The sequence below is a fragment of the Leucopleurus acutus genome (assembly GCF_964270905.1).
Source record: "Leucopleurus acutus genome assembly, chromosome: 8".
Lineage (NCBI taxonomy): Eukaryota > Metazoa > Chordata > Mammalia > Artiodactyla > Delphinidae > Leucopleurus > Leucopleurus acutus.
Genome location: NC_139151.1, coordinates 82,934,423 through 82,955,337, shown reverse-complemented (window position 1 = coordinate 82,955,337; position 20,915 = coordinate 82,934,423). Strand labels below are relative to the sequence as shown.

The following is a 20,915-nucleotide window of genomic DNA, read 5'->3' as shown; positions in this document are numbered from 1 at the left end:
TTACTATCATATATGATGATCATTTTCCCTCATTGAGCATTGGAATATGTTCATTTTAGAGCTTATCAGTAGCTCAGTCTTGATTCTCTAGTTGAAGTAGTTATGTCAGCCTTTGCATCTGGCTCAAGGTCTTGGGTCCTTTTTCCATAGGAAAAATCTTTTTGTGATAAAAATATACGTAAGATTTATTATTGTAATCATCTTTAAGTGTACAATTCAATGGCATTAGGTATATTTATGATGTGTAAACATTTCTACTTTCTTTTTCCAGAGCTTTTTCATCATCCCAAAGGGAAATGCTTTACCCATTGAGCAATAACCTTCCCACTCCATCACCGCAGCCTCTGGTACCTCTATTCTACTTCCTGTCTCTATGAATTTGCCTATCTAGGTACCTCACATACGTGAAATTGTATAATATTTGTTCTTTGTTAGCATTTGCATAGTGTTTTTCACTTAGTATAGTGTTTTGCAGAGTTCATCCATCTTGTATCATGTGTCAGAACTTCATTCCTTTTTATGGCTGAATAGTATTCCATTGTACGTATATAGCACATTTTGTTTATCCATACATCTGTTGATAGACACTTGTTCTGTTTCCATCTTTTGCCTATTGTGTATACTGGTATAATGAACATCAGAGTACAAGTATCTGTTAGAATTCCTTTAGGTATAACCAAGAGTAGAATTGCTGCAGCATATGTTTAACTTTGTAAGGATCTACCAAAGTGTTTTCCACAGTGGCTTAACCATTTTGCATTCCCACCAGCAGTACAGAGAGGTTCCATTTTCTCCAAATCCTCAGCAACTTTTGTTCTTTCTTTATTTATTGGATAATAGCTGTTCTAATGAGTTTGAAGTGGTATCTCATTGTGGTTTTGATTTGCATTTTCCTAATGATTTGTGATGTTAGCATCTTTTGCAATCTAGATATGCTGAGAATTTTCCAAATCATCAAGTACTGATTTCTTTTTGCTTAACTTCCTCAGTTTATCTCCTTTTATCCTTTTTCATTCCTCAATTTATCTCCTTTCTCTCACATTTTACCATAATTAGCAAGGAGAAACCAGTAAATGCCTTCAACATTTTGCTTGGAAATCTCAACTAAACATTCAGGCTCATCACTTACAAGTTCTACTTTTCACCCAACATTAGAACACATGTCAGTTTTGCTACATTGTAACAAAGACTGCCTTCCCTCTAGTGTTCAATAACATCTCTCATTCCCTTCTTGAGACTTCACCAGAAGTCCAGTTAATGTTAATATTTCTGTAACATTCTGTTCCTGACAAATAAGTATATTCTCTAAGATGATACAAGTGTTCTCAGCCATCCTGTTCACTTCCTTCTGAGCATTCACCAGAATCTCCTTAACATCTCTTATTTCTATTGGGTTGGCCAAAAAGTTTGTGCGGGTTTTTATGTACCATTTTATGGAAAAGCCTGAATGAACTTTTTGGTCAATCCAATATCAGATGGCTCTTCAAGGCAATCTACCAATAGTCTCTTCAGTCATTATTATTTTTCTTAAATTTTTTGTTATCTGTTACAGCAACACCCCACTTCCTGGTACCAAAATCTTTTTAATTTCCTAGGAATTCCATAACGAATTACCACAAACTTGGTGGCTTAAAGCAACAGAAGTTTACTTCGTTACAGTTTCCAGGGCCAGAAGTCCAAAATTATGGTGTCAACAGAAGTATGTTTGTTCCAACAGCTCTAGAGGAGGATCCTTCCCTGCCTCCTGCAGCTTCTGGTGGCTCCTGTCTTTCTTTGGCTGTGGCAACATAACTTCAATGTCTGCCTTCATTTTCACATTGTCTTTTTCTCTGTGTCTCTGTGTGTCCTTTTCGGTCTTCTTTGAGGACATTCTCATTGTATTTAGGGCCCACCCTAATCTAATATGATCTCATATTGATCCTTACCTTGATTATATCTGCAAAGATCCAGTATTACAATAAGGTCACATTCTGAGGTTCCAAGTGGACATGAGTTTGGGGGAAAGGGAGAACACTACTCAACCCACTATAGTCTCTTTTTAGGTAATTATATTATAAATGTGTTATATAATTATTTATAATTTTTAAAACTCAAAGTTTTGCATAATATTTTGTTGTGAGATTATTTCACCATACGCTAATACTGTTAATGTTAATATTCATATTAGAAAGTGCCAAATAGGGAAATCACTTTTCTTTTTAGACTTTATAATATATATTAGAAGTATGGGGTTCTTTAATGTGTCTTTGCTTTTTGATGAGGATATTGTACACATGGGCATACACACACATGAATAAAGCAAAGTTCTGTTAACTTAAAGTTTGTTACTCAGTATTTATTCACACCATATAGTGAGATCCTAAATCACCTCTCAAATTGAATGGAAGGAGTGTGTGATTAGATTTTCTTGAGATTTGGGGTGTTTTAAGACTGACTCCAGGGACTTCCCTGGTGGTCCAGTGGTAAAGAATCCGCCTTTACAATGCAGGGGACATGGGTTCGATCTCTGGTCAGGGAACTAAGATCCCACATGCAGCCAGGCAACTAAGCCCACACACCACAACTACTGAACTCACATGCCTCAACTAGAGAGCTTGTGTGCCACAAACTACAGAGCCCACATGCTCTGGAGCCCACGCACCACAACCAGAGAGAGAAAACCCACATGCCACAACTAGAGAGAGAAAACCCGCACGCCACAACTAGAGAGAAGCCCATGCGCCGCAATGAAAGATCCCGCATGCCTCAACGAAGATCCTGCGTGCCGCAACTAAAGACCCAACGCAGCCAAAAATAAATAAATAATAAATAAATCTTTAAAAAAAAAAAAGACTGGCTCCAAAATGTTTAGTGAGTTCTTCAAATATTTCAGTAACTCAGAGGAAAAAATATTTTTATGAGTAGCAGCAATATAATTTAAGTATATTTAGTTGAGTGTTCTAAACAGGTGGGATTATTAAGATCAAGCACAGTGCCTGTAAGTGGATGAAAGAGTATATTTAAGCACAATTGTTGTTACAGAAAAAACAAAAAAGAAAAAATCAACCCTCACTTTTAAGGGTCCTAAGAGAAAAGGGAAGAAAGATGTTAGGGTCATAAAGAGAGGAGAGTAAATAAAACAAAAATTGGGGTTGAAACAGAAATGCATTATAAAGGAGAGGGAAGGTAGATTGGCAAAAATGAGGAAGTATCAGAAAAGTGAAATATACAAAAGCAAAGGCAAGAAATAGGATGGGGAAGACTTTAAGGAGAGCAAAAAATAAGAAATAATGCTATGACTAGCTTAGCGTTAAAGGGTAAAAGATGAATATATCAGAGTTTCTTTCAAATTAAGTCAAATTAATGATGATTATTAGAGAGTAACTGTAGTCTTGATATCATACACTTAAGTCAAGCTTCTCATGCCATTTTCCCTGTAGAAAATAGTAGGAACCATTTTATGTATTATTCATTAAATTGCAAGTAAATATATTATTTATGATATATTGACATGTGATATTATGTATTACACAAACTTTTATTATATATGTTATTTATATTATATACATTTCAAGGTAAATATTCATATGTTATCTTCTTTTAATGGCAAAAATTTGGTTTTTGGTGTAAACGATAAAACTTTGCATGTAAACACATATAAAGCAAACTGTTGAATGTTTCACGTAACAGTGGTGATACATCATTTCCTCAGTCATAAGAACTGACATGGAGTTATTATTGTTGAATATGAGGCAGGTTTTGATATCCAGGAGAATATCAAACATAATATGTTTTGCCTTTGACATATTATGACTGGTCACAGAGTTTTTCTACAGTATCAGGTGCATTCCTCATATTCAGTAAATATCACACTAATCAGGCTTAACATATCAGCATTACAAACTACTTCTCTGCTGCCTTTGTATTCTTAAAACTAAAACTAACCCTAGATATTCATTCATGCTGACCTGTAGAAATGAATGTTATATCCTCTCTATTACCTGCAAATTGTTTAGAAGGATTTGATATATCATAACTGTATATGGTTGGCTTATCAACTCCTTTAAGTCCTTGACCACAGTTTTCTCTAGGTTGATTGATGTATTATGTCACCCATTTACTTTCTTCTACTTAAATTCTCTGGTAAACAAAGGACTTTAATATTCTGCTTTTTAAAATCATTTTATCCGAAGTGTCATTGAATATCTGAATTCAGAATCCTATTGATCCAATAAGGAAGATGCACCTTAACAGCTGAGAGACACTTGGTCATATTATATACTACTTCAACTAAATATGGCTGAAAGAAGCCTTTACTTAATATAATTTTGATTTCCTGCTTTAGGAATCCTGAAACCATGGATCACCTATATATGCTTTGAGACATGCTTTAGATGTTTTTTCTGGAAGCCCTGCAATTGCCCTAAAAATTGAATGTATCATTGAAAAGACCTATGGTAAGTGGGTTTTATCCCTTCTTTTTCTTCTGTCGGTTTCATGTTGTGGTTAAGTCTTATGAATGTTGTAATGCTGCTCCCTGCTGGACATAGTATAATTTTTTAAAGTTGGCACTTAATAGATGGGCAAATAACTGGTTAGCTGGACCCACTATAGAGGGGAATCCTTGCCTGCATTCACAAAAAAACAACAGTATACAACCAAAGCAGCTCTGTTTTCATAATGGGTGATACCTATTATGTTGATATCTGAAGCCTGATGAAAGTGCTGATAGTCTTGTTTCTAAGTTTTATTGTCTGCTTCCTGTTTAGTGGCATCTAAAAGTTGTAACAAACATACATTGAAGGGTGCTTGTAGGTGATGGAACTTTTAGGATTTCCTAAATTATATGTGTGTGTATATGTTTGTAATCTGTCTGATTATTATTATCTCGTTTGTAATCATTTAAATTCCCTTTATGTTTTTCCAAAGGAACTATTTAAAACATCTTTAGTATAATTTAAATTAGACACTGTTGGATCTATTTTGAGTGAGTTACCCTACATTACATTTTATACAGTGGACTTTAAGTGTAACTTGTTTTGTATATCCATCCTGTAATCTAGTGGTTATGTTTTCTAGTGCACACAGTGAACCATTCTTACACAGAGTGACATTGGATTGGATCTCAAGTGTCATATTTGTGTCCATCCTATTATGAACCCTCATACTGAATGCAAACACAGGTGTTCCTAAAATTGTTTTAAAATGTGTGAGAGTTAAAAGTTTTTCTTCCTACTTTTGAGCTAAATTATTATATATTTTTTGGAGTGCAGCCTGCATAAAGTTAATATCTGGGTATAATATAGATTTATTTTGAAAGTAAGCGTACATTTTCTTGAAAAGAAGAAAAAGCAACAGGCACAACATTGAGCTAAGCAAAAATTTAACAAAATAACTGATCTTATACTCTTTAATGACCTGGTACTTTTTTTGTGGCCATTTGAAAAGCCTGTAAAATCTGTTCTTTATTAAGATTCTGGAGAATTAGGCATAGTAACTTATTTCTTTATTATTAAAATATTGCAATAAAAATTAGAAATGTAGACCAAGAAAATAAAATTGTTAGCAAAAAAGAGGAGCCCTTTCTTCCTTCTCTTTCAGAATATATTTTTTCAGAAAGTATATCATTTTAAATATTTTTGTTATGAAATATAACACTATATAGAAACATAAAATGAATAAGTATAAAGCAGACATTCAGTAACCATAGATCATTACTGACATACCAGAAGCTCTTGGTATAATCTTCCTTTTCCTTAGAGGTAACCAATGTCCTGATTTTTGTGATAACTATTTAGATAATTCTCTATATAATTTTATCACTTTTATGTGTATTCCTCAGCAATGTGTTCACATTTTGCCTCTTTTTAATCTTTATGGACTCATATGTATTCTTTTCTTGGATAAACTTTTTTGTATTTTTGTTGGAAATGTTTTTGTTATTTTTAAGGGGAAGGGTATGAAGAAATAGAGAGCTTAAGGTAAAGTGAGAGGGCTGACTTCACTGTACTAAAGAGCTTAGGGACAGGAGGAGTTGTAAGGAATTTAGATGTATCTGCAATCAGAATGGGATCAAGATGCCTGGGGACAAGTTTGTAGCCTTTCAGGGTAAGTGAGAGGCTGGAAAGATCGCTAGGAAAGGACAGCATTCTTGAGGAAAGTGTACAGGCTAGGCATGGAAAGCATTATGCTGATGGAACCTATCACAGTGCTGTCAGAGAATAATGGGGGAAGTCAGGTGAGTTATCTAGTTTGTACTGCCTCCAGGTCTCCAAACCTGAGCTGTCACAGTCCTCACAGGGTATCTCTTGGAACGAGTCTGGGGCAGAAGCTCAGAGCCCCTTCTCAGTAGGGATGGAGGGGACCCTGCTGCTGCCACTGTCACTGCTCAGCCTCCTCCACTGCATTGCAAAGGGTAGAGGAAATTCCCAGCAACGTGGCTCAGGCCTTGCAGCAGCATCATGGAGGTTCAACTGGATGAGCTCCCTGAGTACTTTCTTTGGGCCAAGTACTTGAAAGTCACAACTCATGGAGTAGATCCTGTAGAGTGTGGCTTTGATGTTCAGGCCAAAGAGGTCTCAAGGGTTTTGCTTGTATATGTTCAAGGTAATGAGGGCGATGTCCTTGCTGTGCTTGGGCTTCTCCCAGCCTAGGCCATATGATAGCACCTACTCCTGCTGGGGCTCCAACTCTGCTTGAACTCCAGCATCATCAGGCATGTATCCTCTTCCAACAATTGGAAGAAGTCCTTGCAGTCCACAGAGGTCCCATCCTTGTCTATCACCAGCGTTAACCACAGGGTCTCCAGTGCTTTGTCTGGTAGTTCCTGGCAGGTGGCAGCTGTGATCACAGACACAGAAAGGTGGCTAGAGTGGTGGAGCTGGGGTCCAGACTCTACAGCCAGTCTTGGAGCTCATATTGGATCCTGACTGAGCTTGAAGACTGTGACGACCTTTGTACTTCCCTTTGGGTTGGTGCTAGATTGCTGCAGTGTGACACTGCTGCAGCTGTGGGGTGCTCCTGTGGGGTAGCATGGGACACAGATGGGCCTACTGGTGAGCCCCATTTTCCGGAATCATATGCATTCTTTATTCCTTTACACAGCATTATGTTTTGAAGGTCATCTACATAGTTGCATGTAGTTTTATTTTATTCATTTTCATTATCATGTGTTATTCCTTTGGAATGAATATGACAGAATTCATCCATTCTGTTTTTGGTGGATGTTTAGGTTCTTTCTGGTGTTTGGCTATTATAATTAACATTTCCATGAACGTTCTTTTACATATCATATGTTGATTTTTATGTGTCAAGTGGGAAAATGTCATATATTTTCAGGTTAAAGATAATTGATTATAGTGGTATTTTAAATTAATTTAAATGAGTACATGAGGAAGTTGTTGTATCCTGAGAGTGACACATATTAAGTGTTGGAAAAGATTCTGAAGTGATCATAATTTCTTTACTGTAGGCCTTAAATATATGGTAGAGTGCCATGTAACTTGTGACAGTTTAAAAATAGTATATGTGTAGTAGATATACAGATATAGGACCTAATGTAGTAACTCTTTGTTTTACTTTATTAGCACTTTGATTCCATTTACAATTATATCATGTTTTCTATAACTTCTTCACTTTACTGATGAAGAAAATAAGGAGAGCTAAAGAGATTGAGTGAATTGCACAAGGTTGGAGCCAGAAACCAGACCAAACGGTCTACTTAGTGGCAGTCACAATTTAAAGAAAAGAAAGTGAAAAGTGAAATCAGGATATATTCTTGAGTGTGTCCAGCCATTGAAGTGGAGAATTTGCATGACTAGCTTTCAGAAATTATCAGGTATTCTTTTGACTCTTAACCAAGAAGTGGCCTTGCACAGAGAATTGTATGTTTAAAGGCCCCCAAAATGTTACTGCACTTTATTACAATTCATCTTCTGAAAGGCAACTGTGGTATATTCTAACTTTGAGAATCTTACTTAGAATAATTCCTCATTCATTGGCCTGTTATTAACAGGTGGTGTACTATTTCCTCATCTGTTAATTTTGTGAATAATTGAATCTTATCCTTTTGTGTGCCAAAGTTTATTTCATATGAATATTTTTTTATAAAATGTTTTTGAAATATAAAATGTACCCTTCTGTCTTCTTAAACAGAACAAATTGAGTATAATGTAAGTTGTTTTTGTTTTTGTTTTTTTTGATGGGTCAGAGTTGTTATTGTTAACATTAGTCATTTCACAGAATTTATGTGATTTCCTCAGAGACCGTTATGCTGTCTAGGACCGTTTTCCTAAATTGTCTTAGACTGATAACTTTTATGTCCTGGGTGCTGCTTACGATGTGGTTTTTTTGTTGTTGTTTTGTTTTGTTTTACCTTTGTTAGGTAATTCTTGTTTTTTGCTCTCAGTGCATTATATTAACTCTAATGTAAAAATCAGCATTTACCTAACATATTCATTGGTTAGGTGAGAGCTTAAGTATGGTCTGCCCCATCTACTGATTAAGGGCATAGAAAGTAAATTTAAAATTTACTTTGGGGTCAGCAACTTGTCTTACTGCTTTGTTCCAAGAGACTGAGATTATCTCACAACTGATTTCTGGATGATTGAAATGCTGCCTAGATTTGCATGTATCAATACTATGGTATCCTTATTTGGGGAATAAAAATTATCATGTACATATTTTCTTATAAAACAGTGATATTGAAACTGGATTTACTTAAGGATTCCTTAAATAGGAAGTCCAATGAGCTTTAAGTGGTTGTTTTTAATGATAAGATATTTGACAGGATGGGCTTTGAAATAAAAACAATGTATTAGGTGACATTGCCTATTGAAAATGTCAGTCATAAAGATTAAACTACCTTTGAAATGATAGCTTTGTAAAGGAAAATATAGAAGTAACATAGATTTGGTTTCCAGAAAACATTTAAGTGCTTCAGGAAAACATTCACTTAAAAGTGAAATGCATTTGACTGCTTTCCCAATTATAAAGTACTGAATGTGAATTTAAAGGAAAAAAATTGGGATGGGGGTGTATATTTGTTTTTAAATGAAAGGAGATCTCGGGAAGAGAGATAGACAGTTGCTATCCCAGCACATTAGGCATCAATATGATGATTTCCTACATCAGCGATATTTTTCCAACTTGAAAACTAAGTCAGCAATTTTACATATGCATTTGGGGACAAATAAACAAAGAACTTCATATAGTTTTTTCCAATGAGAACATCTTTGAGAATTGCCTAATGAACAAAATATCTTAGAGGCCCAAAGAGAAGAATAGCTTTTTCTGGTATACATCTGAGATGTATATGTGGTGGAAGCAAAATGACACAGCCCCCACAGAAGAAAAATTAGCAATTTCTAGAGAAAGACCCATGCATTTACACACTTGTCTCAGCCAATTCTGGGAATTTATTACAGATATACTTAACGTACTTATAAAATAACATATGCAGGGCTTCCCTGGTGGCGCAGTGGTTGAGAGTCTGCCTGCCGATGCAGGGGAAACGGGTTCGTGCCCCAGTCCGGGAAGATCCCACGTGCCGCGGAGCGGCTGGGCCCGTGAGCCATGGCCGCTGAGCCTGCGCGTCCGGAGCCTGTGCTCCGCAACGGGAGAGGCCACAACAGTGAGAGGCCCGCGTACCGCAAACAAAACAAAACAAAACAAAACATATGCATAAAAGTTTTCATTGTAGCTTCTTTTGTAGCAGCAAAAGATTGGAAACATCCCTACTATCTATCAGTAGGGTACTGGTTGAATGAACTCTGGCATAGCTGTACAGTGAAGTACTCTACAGCTGTAAAAATAGAAAGGTTGTTCTCTATATGAAGATTTGGAAAGTTTTCAAGCATACATTGTTATTTGAAAAGAGCAAAGTTCAAGCAGAGTGTATAGTAAACTACTTTTTGTGTAAAGGAGGAGAGGCTTAAGATATATTCATAATTGCTTATATTTGCATAAAGAAAATCTGGACAGGTAAACAAAATCTAAATCTTGTATGTGGATGGGTAAGGAAAACAAAGTAGATGGGACTTTTACTGTATATCTTTTAGATTGTTTTTAATTTTTGAATATGTGACTATGTTACTAGTTAAAAATAGTTTTATTTGTTAGTCAAATGAGAGAGAGAAAGAAAGGGATAAACCTACTATATTTCCCACAGAATTAGCCAGTTTTGTTCCTTTATCCCCAGAGCCAGGGAGATAGTAAGAACTGAATAAATATTTATTATACAAGTAAAACGTGAACTATATAATCATTAGGTGATTTCTTTTAGCTTCTTTCTTTTTTTTTTATAATTTATTTTTGGCTGCGCTGGGTCTTTGTTGCTGTGCGTGGGCTTTCTCTAGTTGCAGAGAGTGGGGGCTACTCTTTGTTGTGGTGCACGGGCTTCTCATTGCGGTGGCTTCTCTTGTTGCAGAGCACAGGCTCTAGGCACACAGGCTTCAGTAGTTGTGGCACATGAGCTCAGTAGTTGTGGCTCGTGGGCTCTAGAGCGCAGGCTCAGTAGTTGTGGCTCATGGGCTTAGTTGCTCCACGGCATGTGGGATCTTCCCAGACCAGGGCTTGAACCCGTGTCCCCTGCATTGGCAGGTAGATTCTTAACCATTGTGCCACCAGGGAAGCCCTTAGCTTATTTCTTAAAGTATCTTTTCAATACGAGAAAAACAGTGTTGTAAATCGTGTGTTGGTTCCAGTATAGAAGTAAGGGAAAATATTTAAGTGGGAAATAATGAGATGTAAATTGTCAAATTATCATGAAGTTTCATTTAATTTATAGGATATTGATATTAAAGAATTATATTTTAACTTCACTGAAAAGTAAAATAAATGTTTTCAAAAGATTCCCATTAAATTAGGTAATAAGCTTTCATAATAAATAAAAGCTTATGAAATTTGAGGGCAATGAGGAAAATGGCAAACATATTCTTTATACTGCCTTATCTTCTGTGCTACTTTAGTTTCTCACAGAAGGGCAATTTTTCAGTACTGAGACTATTTTAGAAGCTCTGTTATAATAGCGGCACCAGCAGCTACTCTGACACAAAGGCCAGTTATCTCTGAAAATATGGTATTGTAGATTGGGAGCTGGGGAATATAATAGGGTGAATAGCTGTTGCTCCTCCATTTATAAGAGTTCAGGAACTTATCTTACCTATTGGTTTGAAAAATTGATTATTCAAATAAGTAGTATAAGAACCTTTAGTTTTCACCTTTAGGTTATACATACATTAGTTGTTCCTAAATTTCTTATGACAGGGATTTTGACTACCTTTGTATATCTGTATTTGTGTGCAAAATTGCATTTTTAAAGAAAGCTATATATATGGAAAAGTGTGCATATTATAAGTGGATGGCTCAATGAATTTTTTAGAAGCCAAATACAATTATGCAAACAGCACCCAGATACGAAAAAGAACATTATCAGCACTCTAGAAGACACCTTCATGCTCTCTTCCAGCCACTGTCTCCCTCCCTGCACAAGGATTACCACTGCCTTGACTTTTAATAGCATAGATTAGTTTTGCTTGGTTTTGTATTTTATGTATAGAATTATACAGTATAATTTTTTTATGTCTGGTTTCCTTTGTTCAACATTATGTCTTGAGATTCAACTACATTGTTGCATGTAGTTGTAATCTGTTCATTTTCATTGCTGCATTCTATTATATGGCTATATCACAACTATTTTTTATCTATTCTGTTAATGGACATTTGGGTGATTTCCATATAATGTTAAATATAAACATTCTAATACATATCTCCTGATTAATATATTTATGGGTTTCTGCTGAGCATATGTCTAGGAGCAAAATTACTGGATCATAAGTACGTTTATTTCCAGCTTTAATCAAAATTGCCAGTTTTCTGAAATGGTTGTACTAATTTACGTTCACATGAGAGTTCAAGTTGCTCTGCGTCTTTGCTAACTCTCCCTTTTCGCCATCTTTTTCATCTTTCAATTCTGGTGGGTATAAAGTAGTAAATCATTATACTGTTTTAATTTCTAGTTCCCTGATGATTGATGAAATTGAGCACTTTTTCATATGTATATTGACTATTTGTTATTCTCTTTTGTGAAGTGCCTGTTCACTTCTTTTGCCCATTTTTTTGTTGGGCTGCCTTTTTCTTTGATTTGTAGGAGCTCTTTATATATTCCGAATATGAGTCCTTCATTTTTTTAGGTATTGCAAATATTTCTCCAACTCTGAGGTTTGCCTTTTCAATCTATTAATAGTGCTTTTGATGAACAGAAGTTTATGCCTTTAAAGTAGTCTAGTTTGTCATTTATGTTTAGTGCTTTTTTTTTTTTTTTTTTTTTGCGGTACACGGGCCTCTCACTGTTGTGGCCTCTCCCGTTGCAGAGCACAGGCTCCGGACACGCAGGCTCAGCGGCCATGGCTCACGGGCCTAGCCGCTCCACGGCATGTGGGATCTTCCCGGACCAGGGCACGAACCCGTGTCCCCTGCAAAGGCAGGCGGACTCTCAACCACTGCGCCACCAGGGAAGCCCATGTTTAGTGCTTTTACATCTTACTTAAGAAATAATTGTCTACGCCAAGGATGTTCTGTGTTCTGTGTTTTTCTCTAAAAATGTTGTAATTTTACCTTTTGCATCTGTAATTTTTAGCCTGTATTCTCATGTTAGGCAGTTTTGCTTCTCTTTTTAGACTCAATCTATGTCTCTAGACAGAAAAACAAAGTGGACTTTTGTAAATGAACATAATTATGTACCGCCTACAAAATACCCCCTTAAGAAAATAGTGTGTAATCTGTGTTTACCTTACCTGCAGCTTTAATGTACTGCTTTATTTATTTGTTTGTCTTTAAGGAAAGTTTACTAGAAAATCCAGGAAAGAATTTCTGGGGTGGGAAAATGTTATGATTTTCAATATTTTTAACAATTCTAGTATTCATAAAAATGTTTATCCATGAAATTTTGTGAAGTATTTACAGACGTAATTCCAGTGACCTCATTTGGGTATAGTTTACGCTGTTAAAGTTTAGGATATTTAATTGAGGAGAAAAATTAGGTTTTAACTTTTGTCATCAAAGCAATATGAATGCTATTATATTTGCAAATTATTTTTATAAGCTTCTTTTTTTCTAAACATCTTTTTTGGGGTATAATTGCTTTACAATGGTGTGTTAGTTTCTGCTTTATAACAAAGTGAATCAGCTATACATATATATATATCCCCATATCTCCTCCCTCTTGCATCTCCTTCCTACCGTCCCTATCTCACCCCTCTAGGTGGTCACAAAGCACTGAGCTGATCTCCCTGTGCTATGCGGCTGCTTCCTACTATATAAGCTTCTTTTTAATTATTTTGATTTTAAGTAGGATTTCTTGTGAGCATCCATTTGTGTACAAGTTAACATTCATAACGCCTTCAGTGATACTTTTTATTATTCAAAAATATTTTAGGTATTTGTTCTATGTGCTATTATTTATATTGCAGCAAAGTGTTTTTATATACCCTGGTATTTTAGTTTTTATCTTGTCAATAATGTTTATTGTTAACTTCATGACTATTGTATTACTTAATTTTACATTTATATTTCATGAGAGTAATTGCCTATTTAAAAATATATTTTGTCTTTGATCACAGTGCTGAAATTAAAGAAAGGTGATTGTACTTGACTCTTAACTAAGCACCTAGATATTTTTCACTTGTCATCTACATTTTTTAGTTTAAAGCATAACATTAAATATAATTTTCTACTGGCTTTTATTTTAATTCATGCATTTGAAAACTGAAATTCAGATAAAAGATATTTTCAAAATAAATTCAGCATATTATTTATGAGTGGAGCAACACATTAGCATTGGGTTCACAATAGATCATATCGCTTTTATTCCATCTTACAAGCTTAGCAGCACAAACAGAATAATCAACATATTATTTGGCTGTCATCTGCTGAACAGAAACCAGAGATCACAAGGAGGTTTTCCCTAGCTGTGGTGATGGCCTTTTTGTTCCAAGCCTCCATCTGGGAGGGCCATGGTGTGTTATCATATGGAACGCGGGGTTTTCTGTAATCTGCTTAGCTGCACTGCAGTTTGAATCTTCATTCCATGTTTGTGTAATTTATAATTTTAATGAGACCATGGCTCTTGTGGGCTTTGAAATATATTAAAAGCTCTTTTGTGCATATGCTTTTGTTCTTGCTTAATAGGCTCAGTGTATTTAAAACTGATGAATTTTTATTCATGAATTTGGATGTCTGGGGATTAGCTTAGACTGAATATCATTGCACTCATATATTGATGACTAGAAAGTTTTTTATTGTTATTATTTTGGGTTTTTTTTTTTTGTGTCTATGTGTGTCTATGTCTGTGTGATACTTGTAACCAGAAAAGAAAAGAACTTAAATAATTTTAAAAGGATAGGAAAAAGTGGCATGGCTGGGTCATGAAGAATTGATTTAGAGTTTACCCATCTTATTTATTGATACTCATATTTCATCTTTAGTCTTAGTATTTTAGATACATATTATGAAGGAATAATTATGAAAAAGCAACTTTTAAATGAGTTAATACCTTACATACTGTTGTTTATATTGAAATAATATTCCAATGTGTGACAAAGATAGACTGTGTGTTTTAATTGTATGATATCAGTTGTCTGTGGTCATACTAAATCAGTCGTTAACTTTCTTGAATTAAATTAGGTATATGTTTTATACTTTAACTATTTACGGTTTACCTTGTTTCTGTAAAACACTTTTTATTAATGGACTATTTTTTCTTTACCTACATTGATGAAATGATGAGAAGACTAATGAAAAAGCAGTTTTCTAGTAATTTATAAAATTGATCTTTTAAATTTTGCTAAAATTCTGAAATATACTAAATGCTTCAAATCTCTGTTATAGTTATTACTTAAAATGTAGTTTTAAAATTTGAATATAAACAATTATATAGCACCTTAGGCAAAAATCACGGCCCTGTCTAGATCCAGACTTTTTTGAAGTTGCTGTTTATTGGACTCATTGAGGGATAACACACAGACCTTACTAGTCTTTTATGAAGTTGCCCAAGCTGTGTTTTTTCTAAAAACCTTTGTTTACTGGGTTAAAGCATTTTTGTAACTATAAAACATTCTTTTTTGGTACATGTTGGTCATTTATTTGGCTGGTCCCTTCTTCTCCCCCACTACCCTTAAGCTAGAGATATGAAATAGAAAATAAATGACAACATTTTGTTTTTCTTTACTAGGTTTTTCTATCAGATTTGATACTGGAATGTTTGTTTTTCCATAATAACCCTCTGCTTTAGTGTTTTTATTAGTAGTACAATTTCAGTTAGCTTAGGAGTATGTTATTGAAATTGTATGATCTGCTAGAGCAGTGCTGTTCCAGAGAAATATAATGCAAGTCATATATATATATTATTTAACCCATTAGATCCAAAATATTATCTTTTCAATATGTAATTAATACAAAATATTTTATTCTCTTTTTGTACTGTCTTCAGAGTCTAGTGTATATTTTATACTTACAGTACATCTCAATTTGGACTAGTCACATTTCAAGTGCTCGATAGCCATATGTAGCTAATGGCTACCTTATTGAACAGTGTAGCTCTAGAGTATTACATATAAAAATCATAACAGAAATGTGTATTTTTCATTCTTCATTAATTTTCTTGTAATATTCTAATAAAGATAATCAAACAGTATTCATGTTCTATAAAGTTGAAATTACATATAGTGTTTTTTATAGCTCTAGCACTAATAATATTGGTGCCTGATTTATACACAAAATCAGAATTATGTTACCTGACTCTGAGTATTTATCAGATATTATGGAGCTATGCTTACAGGTATTGTGATGATCAGGAGATAATAATGGCCAACGTAATGGATGTAGTATGTTCCTCAACAATTGTGGGCAAATCAAACTTGTCAAATAAGTCATATTTCAGGTATACCGAGCATCTTAATTTTATAAGAATCCCATGGCAAATCTTGATACTTCTTTTTTTCTTTAAATAAAGTTGAGAACTCCTTCTTCTCACATTAGAATTTTTCTGGATAGGTATTTGGGTGAATGAATATGAATCTCTTTTTTCATATATGTTTGCTTAGAGTTGGTACAGTTTTCATTTTCTTGGAAGAAAACTGAACACCAAGTATTGTTTTTTAAATATTTCTAGGATTCCATACATTTTAAATGCTCTGTATATATATAAATATAAGGAGAGTTTACTTCACTGTGTACTTTAAAAGTATACAGTTAAGAATTATAAAACTTTGAATTACAATTGATTTGAATTTATTCAAATATTTTAAAGTATAAAATGATCAAGATGATTTGTATAAAATCCTGCTACTGTAACTACTTTATAAAAAAGTAGAGGCCTTATTATATGTAACTGACCACCTTGTTCATGTATGGTTTAGGGAGAAAATCCTGTTTGTGAAACCTCTGAATAATTCACATTTTCTAAATTTTGAGGGAAATGAACTAATTTTTATGAAATCTAACTTTTATGTAGATATTGGCTGATGCCTGTTGTATTCTTTTACTCACTTAAATTTTTATTGACTTCTCTTTGTGACTTATACATTTAAAGTGTTGGCACAAAATGTTGAACTGTTCTTTAAACAATGCCTCTAGTTTCTTGGAGATGATAAATCCATCCATTGATTTCCTAATTTTATTATGTACACAGTCAATTGTAATCCAAGATTACAGCAAACAAGATGTTAATTTCTAGCCATAATCTATGTACATTTCAATTACAGAGCATGATTGTTCTAGAAGCACAGAATGAAAAGGAATAACATTTGTGCTATCCTCACCGGAGCTGTCAATAAAAGATGTAATAGGGGATTTAGGAATCTGGAAATGGCCAACTAATTTATGTGAATCTATTTTATTTCAGCTAGAAAGACCAAGCTCTTTTTCGTCTGCACTGCATATTGCAGAGCACAGGCTGTCTATAGAAAACCAGGCGGCTGCATATGGATAGTCCCTTGATATCATTCACTTGCTGTGTAATCTTATTATGCAAAGTTCTAATCTTCACCTAGAATGAATGCCTCTGGGTCAGAATATAGTCATATCAGGGTTTTTGAGGTCATGTTTTGTGATCCTTAGCTTATTCTTCTAAGTAGGGCTGGGATTTAAATGGTATTCCCCAGACGCCAGCAGATAGACAGCAGAACCTGCTGCCTTTTTGGAAGACAAGACCAACATGAGGTCCCTAGTAGGATTAAACTTGATTTGTAGCTGTAGGATTTTTTAACAGATGTATTATTGGACAGGGAATAGGGGGCCACCAGCACAGCAAAATTGAATCACGACTGGCGTTCTCAGGGAGTTTGCTGTCTGCTAAAGCAGCAGCTGCATGTGGATTTGACTTCTTTCAGGTGAAGCGACTTCCAGTCATTTGGAAAGGATGGGATGAAAAGGAACCTTGGTGATAATTTTGATGTCTGCAAGATTTAGTACCAGTGTAATGGGATTATCCGTAACACCTTCACTGCAGAAAAAGCCACCTGGCACTATAACTGGCAGCAACTGAGAACTAATCCTTTCCCATCTCTTGGATGTCATTCATGAAGCTCAAAGCGATTTCTATCCTGCTAACTATGATTAATTTTATAAACAACAACCAAAAAAATCAGGTGATCAAGGCAAAGAATATGCTTTTTTATTATTTAAAATATGTTGCCTTATTATAAGCTATATGACTCAAAATTATGGAAGACATATATAGACTATAAACTATGTATGACTTAAAATGTATTAAAATGTTCAAATAGAAAAGTTGATTATTGTCTTTTATACTTTTTCTAGTTTGGTGATACAATGTGTTTGCTATTGGTAAAGATTTATATTTGACATTAAATATTAAAGACTTTAGTGTTCTTCTAGATATGAGGCCATTATCAATAAATCCTACTGTCTATAGGTATAAGGAATTGGAGTAATTTGTTTTGTCATACGTTTTACCTGTTTTATGACTGCTTCAATTCCTGCTGATTAAATATTTTTAGTGAATAAAATGTTTAATGATATCAAAATATATCGACATATACTTTTGATAATTAAGGAAATGCTGACTCAAACTGCTGATAAAAAAGGCTCTTTGTGAAAGTGTATGATCTTATGTAAAAGTCATAAAATAGTTTATATTAATACTGAATGACTATTTTTTAAAATCAGAAATTCTTAGTCAAAGTTTTCCTTTAGCAGATGGGGGTTTAGTTACTTGCTCTAGAATCATGTATTAGTTAATTGAGGTTTTCTTTTTTTAAGCATTTTATTTCAACCAAAAACTTTATCAACTACTTTGTTTAGAGGTGTTAATTATTTTAATATTCTTTTCTTACATGGTCCAGAATAAACTGAGAGAAAATGAAGTGAAATTATCCCATCAGTCACCCAAACAGTATGCAACATAACTGCCAAGACTGGAAAAGATAATTAGTGTTGTCAGTGTTATGATCTTGGAATACTTTTAAAATATTTATTCATAGGACTTGATTTTTATCTTATTATGTTTTTTGATTTAGTAGCTTTATATTTGAAAAAATAGATTATAAAACGTTAATCTTAATGTTTTTAAACTTAAAAATCTTAAATATAGGTGACTAAAGTCTTTTTGAAATTATAAGAATAACTGAAATATAATCATCCATTATGCATAATATATTGATTTACTTGCAGTCTCTGTTTATGTGTAGTACATTTTACTTTTCTCCATATGAGGTCTTTATCTAAAAAAACAATAATAAAATATAAATTTATGTAGCAATCGTTGGTCAAACCTACCTAGCAAATTTGTTATTCTTAATGAATTTTTTTTAACTGGTTCCAAGCTATTGTATTCCAAAATGTGTTTCTTCATTGGTTGTCCCATTTAAAGTGAATGAATGAGAAAGCTTAATAATATTTCTACTGAACTGCATTATGTTCGTTTTAAAGGACTTCTTTAGCCTTCTGTTTGTATTTTTACTATTTGAAAAGCTGTTTATGTAAAATTCTATTACACTGAAAAGATCTATTCATGAAATAAGTGGACTAAAAGCTTTTTCTTATCCTCGTAATATAATTACTTTTATTTTAAATATACAATATTTGGTTTATGTGTAATTTCAAATTATTTTGTCAGGTAGTGTATTTCTCAGGGTAACTTTCTATGGTAGTTTATATAATAGTATTATATAATTATTTCAAAAGAGTAGCTTTCCTTTCAAAATAAAATTTGTCTCAAAACTTTTATTAAACATGGTCACTGTTTACTTTTCTGTTTTTTAATCAGCTGTTTACTGAGTGGCATTTGAGAGTTAAGTGTTTTTTCCTTCCCTGTCCTAGCCATTATTACTTGACTAGAAATGGTTATCTCCTTTGGAAAGTCCCAAATAAACTCATCTTAATTAAATTCATTGTAAACATATAGGGTCTTCTCAGTGACATACCTTCTTTTCAAATAGGTATCGGTTACTTGAATTTAATACCTTGTTGATAACATAAAGTTGACTCATCTTTAAAAGCTACAGCTAATAAATTTATTGCACAGGTGACTCATAATGTGTCTTTAATAAAAGTTAAGGGAGTTATTTTTGGAGATAAGAAAAAGGGATATAGGATGGGAGAAATGAAGAAAATTAAAAAAAAAATAAGTCAACTGTAACAGTAGTGCAGGATGGGAATCATAGGACTTATTGATTATTTAAGAGATGATAAACTTTTTTTTCTTTTTTGGCAATTTGTGAGCCTTAGTATTACCCCTAAAGGGCCATGCATGAACTGTAGACTGGCACATGACAGCTAGCCTGTAATAATGCTAAATGATATTTCTTCCATTTGAATGAATATCCTTCAACTATTGCTTGTACAACTTGTATATTGTTCTGAAATAGATGGATTATATAGCCATTGGGGAATTATTGGTAAATGAATGGGGTGGTTTTGGCATTTCACTGTTTGGAAGCTGGTACTTAATTATATTAATAGTGTCAAGTGCTTATACTTTATAAACGTAGAATGAGTTTTGATTTTGTATATATATGTATAAAAGGTGAACTTCAGAAAATAATATTGGATTTTCAAAATCATTGAAATGTTAGCATTATACAGTTTATTTGATGATGAAAATTTATAGAATGATCCCAAAGTTAACATTTAGTTTAAAAATAATGAATGGTTAAATTTTGTCAAGTTTCTGAAAATGGTGAGTATGTCTCAGTGGTCTCAAATGACAGCACAAAGTTCTTTACTGGGTTTCCTTCCTGGGAGCTTATTAAAACTACTGATTCTGCAGCCTTGCTCCCACAAATTCTAATTCATTAGCTCCATGATGGGAGCCTGGAAATTTGGATTTTAATTAGGTTCTTGAGTTATTTTGATGCTGCAGTCAAATTTAAAGCAGTATTCACTGCTTTAAACCTTAAAGTGCTGTCAGTTATTTCCTCTGAGAATGAATCAAAATAAATAGATTTAAATAAAATTTTCATTGATTATGGGGATAAGTGCTCCTTGAATTTGCAGTTCTAGAATGTAAAAAGTATCCTCTGCACATGTCTTACAGTAGATTTAACATTACAGATTTGAACAATTCATGAGCAGCCTTGAAGGTGATTTTGAAATGGCAGGAATTTGAATTACTTTGATGGAGAGGCTGCTGTGTGAGAGTGAATTATTTAGCTATTGAACAGAGTACACCACTCAACATCCATGTCTTAATGAGTCTTTGTTGTTCTCTTCTTGTCACAGTAACTTCCATTCACGGTCAGAAATGGACATATATCTTTCAGTTACTTTGTATAGATAGATAGATAGATATAATTCTATGGGAAAAGTGTATTTTGTTGTAGATATTCTTGAATTTTCGAAATCATAGAGGTCTCAGGAATGTCATAAGTCTGCTGTTTCTTGTCCAAATGAAGGTAAATGTAGCAAAACTATGATGT

General features: G+C 33.8%; 1 protein-coding gene and 1 pseudogene across 3 annotated transcripts in view; one reads left to right on the top strand and one right to left on the bottom strand.

The window, feature by feature from the left end:
* The window catches only part of IMMP1L (inner mitochondrial membrane peptidase subunit 1), a 74,007-nt gene that overhangs the window by 14,142 nt on the left and 38,950 nt on the right, over positions 1-20,915 (top strand). For both annotated transcript variants that reach the window (XM_082844012.1, XM_082844013.1), the window contains exon 2: positions 4,325-4,436. The gene's annotated coding sequence lies outside the window, so the exon portion shown is untranslated. The remainder of the gene's footprint in view (positions 1-4,324; positions 4,437-20,915) is intronic.
* On the bottom strand, positions 4,479-7,045 carry LOC309965484 (lipid transferase CIDEB-like; annotated as a pseudogene). The gene is made up of 2 exons: positions 7,033-7,045; positions 4,479-6,943 (listed from the first exon to the last, which is right to left on the bottom strand). The product of its transcript is annotated as a lipid transferase CIDEB-like (transcript).